Source organism: Monodon monoceros, unplaced genomic scaffold (genome assembly GCF_005190385.1).
Source record: "Monodon monoceros isolate NGI ecotype Baffin Bay Population unplaced genomic scaffold, NGI_Narwhal_1 Super_Scaffold_8, whole genome shotgun sequence".
Lineage (NCBI taxonomy): Eukaryota > Metazoa > Chordata > Mammalia > Artiodactyla > Monodontidae > Monodon > Monodon monoceros.
The window spans coordinates 61,380,742-61,389,978 of NW_021703785.1; positions in this window are offsets into that span (position 1 = coordinate 61,380,742).

Here is a 9,237-nt window from a genome sequence, read left to right on the forward strand (position 1 = left end):
TGAAGAGGCTGTCTTTTCTCCGTTGTATATTCTTGCCTCCTTTATCAAAAATAAGGTGACCATATGTGCATGGGTTTATCTCTGGGCTTTCTATCCTGTTCCATTGATCTATATTTCTAAACAGTCCTTTATCTTTTAATAGAAATTTTTTTAAAATGCCTTTTATGTTTAGCCACAGATTTGCCATTTCAGGCCCTTTTTATTCGTTTGTGTAGATCCAAGTTTCCAGCTGGTATCCTTTTCTTTCAGACTATAGATCTTCATTTAACATTTCTTATAGTACAGATTTGATGGCAATGAGCATTTTCACCTCTTACTAGCTTGAAATGTCTTTATTTTTTCTCACTTTTCAAAGAAACATTCGTTGGATATAGAATTCTAAAGTGACCTTTTTTTTAAGCAATTTAAAGACATTCCATTGATGATTTGCAGTCATTCTTATATTTATTCCCACTATATAATAACTATCCCATTTCCTCCAGTTTTCAAAAACACTTTCCTCTTTTCCTCCTGAGCTCTTTCTTACTAGCATAACCTTTAAAATTCAAATTTTTACTAACAATCTGTTTATAATGATACATATATTCTCTAAGATGATATAGGCTTTTGCCCTGTGCTCACTTACTTCTGAGCCCTCACCATTTGTGCCTTTAATGTCATACTTCTACCAACAGTCTAAGACAATCTAAGGGTTTTAAAAAATTATTATTATCATGCTCTTCAAAAATTTTCCAGTCTCTGCCTATCATCCAATTCCAAAGATCCTTACACATTTTTAGGTACATGTTACAGCAGTACTCCACTTCCAGGTAGCAAATCTGTATTAGTTTCCTGCAGCAACTGTAACAACTCATCACAAACTTAGAGGCTTATACAACAGAAATTTATTCTTTCACAATACTCAGGGCCAAAAAATCCAAAATCGGTAGCACTGGGCCACAGTTGAGGCCCAGACAGGGCCACGTCCCCTCTGGATGTGCTAGAAAAGAATCCATTTGCCTCTTCCAGCTTCTGGTGGCTGTTGGCATTCCTTGGCTCGTGGCTGCATCACTCCAATCTCTGCCTTTATGGTCACACTGACATACTTTCTTCTGTGCATCAAATTTCCTCCTGCCTCCCTCTTACAAGGACACATGAAATTGTATTAGGGTCCACCCAGATAATCCAGGATAATCTCCTCTCGAAATCCTTACTGTAGTCACACCTGCAACATCTTTTTTCATATAAGGTAACATTCACGGGTTTTGGAAACCAGGACCCAAACATATTTGGACGGAGACATTCTTCAAACTACCACAACCACCTACTTATTTTCTTCAAATGAAATGGTGCTGTCATCCTGGCCTCACTGAATGTCAGCTGGACACACAAAATTCAGCCTTTGTGAAAAAATCGTCTTTATGGAGAGAAACAATAGGAAAGCAAGTTGGAGATATCTGTGTAAAATGTGATGTAGGTTACAGAATATTTTTTAAGCTTCTTTGACAATTCAAACAAAAGTACATACCACCACCTAGAGTAATTTTGCCAAAAATAAAATAAAATGTTAATCTGATGAAGCCTCAGCACTAACTACCAATTTACAGAACTACAGGAGACAACGTAACATGTTAAACAAGTCCAGATAAAATCTACAAGACCCAGACTCCAGAAAACTACGGAACAGAGGCTCACTTCTTTCAACAAATACATATAAGGTAAAACAAAGTGAGATTCAGAGCTGGAACTGGACAGAGCAAGAAAAAGAGGAGAAAGAGGAAGAACCTACAAAGTAAAGAAAATTTAAGAAACATATAGAATTTATTTCAACCCTGGCAAACAATTTAAAAAATCCATAAGATGAGGCAAAATTAGAACACTGACAATATTTACTAATATTAAGGAACTAAATTTTGAAGTCAGTAGCATCGTTTCAAAAAGAATTACTGTTACACTTTAGAAAACATGCTCAGATATTTAAAGATGAAATAATATGATGTTGGAGACAGTGCAAAGTAGCCAATGGGCAGGGGTAAGTATGCAGGGGTATCAACAGAATGACACTGTTTATTAGTCGACAATTGTTGAAATATTTCATAGCATAGAAGAAAATTGGAAGTAGTGTTATTTGGAATAGGTTTTAAGATGAAAACCACGTAATCATCAGCAGAGATGTAATAATTAAAGATTAACAGTACGGAGCTTGGATTGCATTTCACTGCCTTCCCCCTTGATTTCTAGGATGTTTGAAACAGTTACTGTAAGTACCTCTGTGGGCTGCATAATCCATGAGAAATAAGTTTGCATTGAAACCTGAGTTGTTTCCTGTGAAAAATGATTTCTTCTCCCAGGAGAGAAAATGATAGAACAGGTATGTCCCCAGAGGTGAGCTGATAAAATAAATACACATAGAAATAAATACTTAAAGCCTTCTTGGGGAGGCTTCCCTGGTGGCAAATGGTTAAGAATCCACCTGCCAACGCAGGGGACACGGGTTCAAGCCCTGCTCCGGGAAGATCCCACATGCCACGGAGCAACTAAGCCCGCGCGCCACAACTACTGAGCCCGCACGCCACAACTACTGAGCCCGCATGCCACAACTACTGAGCCTGAGTGCCTAGAGCCCGTGCTCCGCAACGAGAGAAGCCGCCGCAATGAGAAGTCCGCGCACCCCAACGAAGAGTAGCCCCCGCTCGCCGCAACTAGAGAAAGCCTGCGCGCAGCAGCAAAGACCCAGCACAGCCGAAAATAAATAAGTAAATTTCAAAATGAAAAAAAAAAAAAAGCTTCTTGGGAACTATTTTCCTTAGTTTTTCACAGACTGGCTTCATGTTCATTTGGAAAATATTTAACAGAAGGTTCAACAATGAAATATTTCAATGTGAATGTTAATTTTTCATTTTTGAGGTTGGTTTGAAACATTACCAACATTGCTAAAACGTCATGCTGGATAATCCATGAATTTAAGGGGTTGGCAGAAAATGCAAATTATACAAATGAACAAGGAAACTGAGCGAAAACAGATTATTTGTCATTATTATGAGAATCCAGAATCACCTGATGTGTGCTAATCAATACAGTAGCCAATAGCCACTTGTGACAACTGAAATTTAACTAAAAATAAAGTTGAAAATTCAGTTCCTCAGACACACAGGCTACATCCCAAGTGCTCAACGGCCGTAAGTGCCAAAGGCTACCACCTTGGACAGCAGAAATACAGAACACTTTCAGCATCATTTCTATTGGACGTGCCAGACTGCATCCAGTCAGTAGTGTGTACACCAAGTACCAGTGCTTATTATTTATTGAGTTATTGGCTTAAAGACCCTGTCCCCTTCTCACACCTTCCTTGATTTTTCATCATATAAAAAACTATGAAGTTTTATGTTACATTAAATTTTTGTTGAAGTATGTTGCTTTTTCCACCTATAAAAATCCATGCATGGACTTCCCTGGTGGTGCAGTGGTTAAGAATCTGCCTGCCAATGCAGGGGACATGGGTTCGAGCCCTGGTCCAGGAAGGTCCCACATGCCACGGAGCAACTAAACCCGTGCACCACAACTACTGAGCCCACGCACCTAGAGCCCGTGCTCCACAACAAGAGAAGCCACAGAAGTGAGAAGCCCGCACACTGCAACGAAGAGTAGCCCCCGCTCACCGCAACTAGGGAAAGCCTGCGCAGCAACGAAGACCCAACGCAGCCAAAAATAAATAAATAAACAAATGTATTAGAAAAAAATCCATGGAATAAAAAACGGGAAAAAAGTTTTTGTTTCCTAAAAACAAATCTATTTCCTTTTATCAGATGAAAATTACATATCCATATTTCCTTCTCTGCTATGGCTACAAGAAAACTCAGAATTAACTTAATGCTTAATTGCTGTACCTGTTATTAATCCAGGTTTTGAATAAATGTACTTTTCTCCCCTCATACAATTTTTTTACATTATTTTAATGTATTTAAAATATTTTATTGTGAAGAAACTCAAAATTCCTTTTGGAGATGGGCAGAACATAATGAAGTGTATATAAATGGAACTCTTCTGCCCTCTTTGTTTCAAGAATAAAATTCCCAAGCAAGAAATTATGACCAAGTAAGGTTTTTTCCTAATAATAAACATTAAAACAACTATAACTTTCATTAATCAACATATTGTATAAATCAGTGCCAAAAGCCATTTTATAAAACTAAGTAATTATTTTTAATAAAATTCCAAGATGGAAATTCCCTGGTGGTCCAGTGGTTGAGACTTAGCACTTTCACCAGTGGCCCGGGATCAGTCCCTGATTGGGGAGCTAAGATCCTGCAAGCCATGTGGCGTGGCCAAAAAAAAAGAAGAAAAAAGAAAATCCCAGAGATTGAAAAAACTACTTAAATATTAAAATTACCAAAACTAATAGCAGACATCATATTAATTAGTGAAGTACTAACATTTCCATTAAAATCAGAAATAAGGACATTCCATATCATGACTATCATTCAACATTGTTTTGAACAGTGTATCTAATGCAATAAAATTTTTGAAATCAAACAAGCAATAAAAATATTGAAGATGTATACTTATCTCTATTTTCAGAGTGGTATACCTAGCATATGTGAATATCTATAATAGCTAATTAAAATTAGTAAGAGTTTATAAAGGTGAGTAGATATATGTAAAAAGATTTGATACTTTTTCTCTATACCAGCAAAAACTAATTAGAAATGGGGGAAAAAATCCTACTATAGTAGCTACAATTAACAAATACATAGGATAAATTTGACATAGGAATCAAAATGTGTCAAAAAGAAATGTACAGGATATACATTTTTTTAAAAAAACGCCAATACAATCTTATTAAAGGATATAAGACATAAAAGCAGAATGAATTATTTTCTTGGATACAGACTCTTAAAACCATAAAAAATATCTATCCTTCCCAAATTAATACAGGTTACTTCAACATTGAATTTCTTAGGAATAATTTAATCTGCAAGAAAATATCCAACTAACTGTGGCTTAAGTAACTCAAACATTTAATTATCTCACATAAAAAGAAGTGTGCAGAAAGGAACTACAAGGCCAGTTCAGTGATTCCCCAATCATAAAAACCCAGGCTCCTTCTAGCTTTCTGTCTTCCTTAAGAATGTTGGTTTGTTGCTTTATAGTTCCAAGAAGGCTGCTGCAACTCCAGGCATCACATTCAAGTTCAATTCAAGGGAGAAGATGGTGGTGCCAAATATACCTTTTTTTAAAATCAAAAAACCAAATGATTTTCCACAAGTGCCGGGACCACATTGGCCAGACCGTATCACATCATATGGCTACCTCTACATGCCGTTTAGCTGAGAAAGCAAGCACCAGTCTCTAAGGTGGTGGAAGGTAAGGGAGGAGGTTGGGAATGGGTGTTTATTTAGCCAATCAAGTGTTAATATGTACCACATATTCTAATCAGAATCTCTTTTTTCCATTCAAACTGTTCTGTCTCCCCATGTAGAATGTAAATTCCAGAAAATTTACCTTGCTCATCACTGTATTCCCGGTACCTGGCATGTAGGTACCTGTTGGATGGATAAATAGCTTTAATGCAAAGTGAAAAATCTGTCTTTAAAAAATGGCCATTTCTAAATGACAGATAACTTAGGTTTTTACAACTATACCTTCAGTTTTCAATACTGCGACTAAATACAGAACCACATGATAGGGAAGGTCATCTGGCCTCACCATCTTCCCAGTGTAAGGATCTCTGCCCAAAGGTGGCATGACTGCCCATCTGTGGCTTAAATACTGCAAGTGAATCTCTTAAGGTTTGGTGAGTGCTTCCCGTGTGTCAGAGAATGGGTGTAATGCTCTACATGATCTTATTTGTATTCACAAGAATCCTATGAGGAAAATACTATTATTTCCATTTCACGAACGAGAAAAATGAAGCAGAGAATCTCAAAACAATACAGAAAGTTAAGTGGCAGGGCCTGGATCAGAACCCAGGTCGACCTAACTCCAGGTTTCAAGTTCTGAACCACTGAGCTTTACCACTCCCAGCATTAACACAATCCATTCCACTGGAAGGTTTTTTCACTGGGCTGGGCCAATTGGCCACTCTGTTATTTCTGCTCATTGCCTTAATTCTAGAGGAAAGCTCACTCTACTCCTACATGATCACCCTGTCAGGGTCTCAGAATTATTTCCAAACACCGTGTTATTTCGGTCCCCTGCTTTGGGATTAGAGTCTATTTGTGGCATTCTCCCTTAAAATGCTGCATCCCAAAGGGAACTACAAGATCTCCGCTCTGCTTACCAGGATCACAGACTATCCTATCTATAAACTTGCCATTATATTTACATCAATGTTACCTGAGATTGCAACAAGTTTTTCTTAACATGGCTGTAATGTTTTTGGTCAACAAACTTTCTAAATCTTTTTCAGACAAGTTGTTGCCAAATCAGGTTTTTTCCATGACTCTTTCAATGTATATAATTTACATTTAGCCATGGTAAGTTGCAGTTAATTCTTTTGATACAGTTCTGAACTATTTGGGCATAATGCCCTTTACACACACACTTAAACACACACACACACACACCCCACAAAGAAAAAAAACTGGATAAATTTTTTAAATTAGTGTTGATTAAAAACAAATGTATACATAATTAGTTCCTAAATCCCTTTAGTTAAGTAAAAATTAGTATTTAGTTAAACACAGTAAACATCAAAACATTAAAATATTCCTGTACATATACTATGAAGAAAAATGTTATAAAAATTTGGTGATTGTGACCATTTGTAATACATAAAAGTCCTATGGGAAAAAATTTGCATAACACATAGTAATCAATTCTGGTAAAGAATAAATCTGAGATATGTACCATGCTACTAACATTTTCTTTCTTGAGAATGAAGTGGCTGAAAGCTGAGGAGCAAGTTTAGGATATGAACCTGTTGTGACACAGACAATTTGATCTACCTTTTAAAAGATTTTATTCAAAAGACTCAACCTACCTAAAACATGCTCATTTCAAAGCATGCTTGTTTCATGAATGACACGGTGTCTTTTCCTTCCAAATTGCATTGAAGCAGAATTAAATCATGACAATATCATTTCATTGTTTACAACGGAAGAAACAAAAGTTTCAAAGAGTGCTGTTTTTCATTGTTCAAATTCCACTCAGTTCTTACATACAAAGAGTATCTACATGTCATTAAATGTTCAGAGGATTAACTTACTTAATAAACTCAGGGATTCTATGGGTAAGTGCCTGGTAGAGAAATGACTTGGTCTCTTTGTAAACAATCCATTTTGCTCATCTGTAAAAGAGTCAGCAGCCACAGAGCAAAATTGTTAAAACAACAAAAAGCTAGTAGGGAGAAAAGGAGTAATTCCCTGCTAACACAAATACATTTTCTATTGCACTAAATACACCTTTCAGGTTACAGTTTCAAATGTTTAAAAAGGGTTATTCACTTCTGGCTGTCAGTTTGAACTACTGAAAAGATTTTACCTTGTTTTTTTTTCTTAAACATGGCAATGTCCAATGAAAACAGTAGAAAGTTCTAACAACCCTTAGAAAATATGTTACCTATAAACCAATTTCCTCAAGATGTAAGCAAACTGAAGAAAAAGAAGAAAAATTAAGTGTGGTTAACACTAGAGCCTCAGATTTAAGCAAAGTATAAAGAAAGTCAACAGATGTCCACATTTGATTCCAAGAAACACTTACCATAATCTGGACGCTGCTGCCCTCTTTTGTATCATGAATGTAACACAAGTACCAAAGGGCACTTCCAGAAAGAGCCTGAAAAGTAAGGGGGGTTTGTGTGGCTTGTTTTCCCACCTAGATAGTGAACTGCTAGGGCAGAAGACGCTTGCCTAATTGTCTTCATACATTTGTTGTTTCGTACATTTTTGTTGTATAACTACATGGGATTTATTCTGACTTTTTAAAAAAGACTTCATTGATTGTGATTTACTTTGGTGCGTCTGAGGAGCAAAAATCTGAGTTTCCAGTTTTATTTACTTATTTTTACATCTTGATGGAGTAGAATTGCTTCACAGTGGTGTGTTAGTTTCTGCTTTATAACAAAGTGAATCAGCTATACGTATACATATATCCCCATATCCCCTCCATCTTGTGTCTCCTTCCCACCCTCCCTATCCCACCCCTCTAGGTGGTCACAAAGCACCGAGCTGATCTCCCTGTGCTATGTGGCTGCTTCCCACTAGCTATTTTACATTTGGTAGTGTAATATGTCCATGCCACGCTCTCACTTCGTCCCAGCTTACCCTTCCCCCTCCCCGTGTCCTCAAGTCCAACCTCTATGTCTGCGTCTTTATTTCTGTCCTTGTCATACAGAGTGAAGTAAGTCAAAAAGAGTTCCGTTCCAATGTTGGCTATCCAATCTATCCTGCTTTAAAATCCAATGTTTTAAAACCAACGACAAAATAAAAGTTAGGCCTTGATTGATTTTAGCTTAACAGCCACATTGCTTGAAGTTGTCTTTTAATCTGTTATATGACGTGAGCACAAAGCATAGAGGTCTCCTTCGCTTATCGTCACACTGCATACATGGTTTCTTTGATGGACAAATGTTCTATTTTAAAGACCCAATGTTGTAGTGGAGGTTAAGAAAGATACCTATAGCCTTTGGTTTTCTAACTTAGAACACCCTACCCCTTTCCCCCCAGAATAAATCTAGAAAGTAGAGGTGTAAAGAGATTCCATTTCTAATGCAAAAATATAGTTAGCTAGTTATTACTATCATTTGTACCCACCCACCATTTTAAACACCACATTAAGGCGGCTTCCCTGGTGGCACAGTGGTTGGGAATCCGCCTGCCAAAACAGGGGACACGGGTTCGAGCCCTGGTCCGGGAAGATCCCACATACAGCGGAGCAACTAAGCCCGTGCGCCACAACTGCTGAGCCTGCGCTCTAGAGCCCGTGCTCCGTAGCAAGAGAGGCCACCACAGAGAGGGGTCCGAGTAGCCCCCACTCGCCACAACTAGAGAAAGCCCGTGCACAGCAACGAAGACCCAACGGAGCCCCCCCAAAAAAAAGCCACATTAAGTCTTCTAAGCAACCTCTAGCAATATTTACACACTTCAGCCCTCACTTCAACTGTGAATGAAGAGGATATACTCTCAACCTGTGATTTCATGATTGCTGAAATCCTTCAATGGAATAGGAAATTATAGACTGCTTTTATAACAATAAAATCAAGCTTTAATTGGAAAATCAGACAATATTGCATTCTTTCCAAAACTTTTATTTTTTAAT